Source organism: Arvicanthis niloticus, chromosome 12 (genome assembly GCF_011762505.2).
Source record: "Arvicanthis niloticus isolate mArvNil1 chromosome 12, mArvNil1.pat.X, whole genome shotgun sequence".
In the NCBI taxonomy this organism is placed as follows: domain Eukaryota; kingdom Metazoa; phylum Chordata; class Mammalia; order Rodentia; family Muridae; genus Arvicanthis; species Arvicanthis niloticus.
Genome location: NC_047669.1, coordinates 12424003 through 12425463, shown reverse-complemented (window position 1 = coordinate 12425463; position 1461 = coordinate 12424003).

Sequence of the window (1461 nt, the reverse complement as noted above, 5' to 3'; positions counted from 1 at the left end):
CTTACTCCTCCTCTCCTTACTCCTCCCACCTTAGCTCCTTCTACATATCACCCTTCCTGTTAAAATAAAACTTTTCTCTCAAAATACAGTTAGAGCATAACTATACCAATTTATGTCAGTAAAGTGCAAGATAGTCCTAATACCCAGTTCATCATTTTGTTGACTAAGCAGAACCTCTGTCATCTCTCCTAAATAAAAGTCTTAGTTCTGAACCTGGCTTTTTTTTTTTCTTGGCTTTAGAATGAATGTCAGCTGAAAATCATCCTCTCAAATCTTTTCTCTCAAAGTAAATAGCAAGGATTGGCTATGAGACTATAAGTTTTCAACCCCATCAGAAATCCAGAATGACTGACTTAACTGAAATTATGGGAAGCACAAAGCATAGCTTCTAAAACATAGCCAATTTATAGAGACCACTGGACACCTGGACATTCCCTATACTGCAGAACGTTGGAGCATCCGATTTTCAGCCTTCTGACCCAGGATCATCTGATAGACCTAGTGATGCAGAATTATTAAGGGCTGATTACTCAACTGGAGTAGTTTTGCCTTCTGTGCCCTTTTGTCCATGAAGAAATACACTGCCTCACCAGGACCCAGAAACAATAGCACAGGCAAGACCAACAACCAGGTAAACCAGTACTTTTAAAATCGGCTCCTCTCAGATACTTTGTTGTAGTGCTGAGAGCCAGCTAAGGCACTGGGAGAAAAAATGAGTTTTCACCATAAAGAAAGAACAAATGTTTACGGAGGTAGATGCATTTTCCCTGATATTTCACAGTGTACATATGTCTCAGAACATCACAGGATTCCCCTACAGGCATAAATTTTTTAAGTATCCAGTTTGAATAATTTTAAATTTAAAGTATAATCATTACCACTGATGCATCTTACTTGCCTCTGATGTACCAGCCTAGGAACAAATACATTTTATTATTCCAAACTCTCCCCACTGTCCCCTGAGATAGTACCCATTATTCTTACTACAGGAGGAAAAAAAATGAAGTTCCATAAGGTGTTCACAGTCAGCAACGGTGAAATAGACCATGCAGCCTGCAAGGGGAAGGCCATTTCCTTCTCCTGTATCCTAGCCACAGTGAGGCATGGTAAAGTAATATCTAAAGCCACCCTTCAGAGAATGAATTGCTAGTCTTAATATGAAAAATGCTCCTTTTGTTGATCTCAGTTCCCTTTCCCTGGAGAAGAAAATGTCTGGGTGAGGTATGGGCTGGGCCTGTGGCAGCCCAGAGCCCACACTCTTCCTCTGAGTTTTCAGCTTTCCCTGGAGTTCTTTTATTTTGATTCCGGTTGCCACCATCAAGCCCAGGCACTCTCTTGGGTTGCAGAGGCAGAAGGATGACAAATACTTTCCCTGCTTTCTCCTCAGCTCAAGGGAAACAGTTCTTCTTCTTAGTTTCCATAGCAGGATTGAGATAAGCTGATGCATTCAAAGTGAAGTGT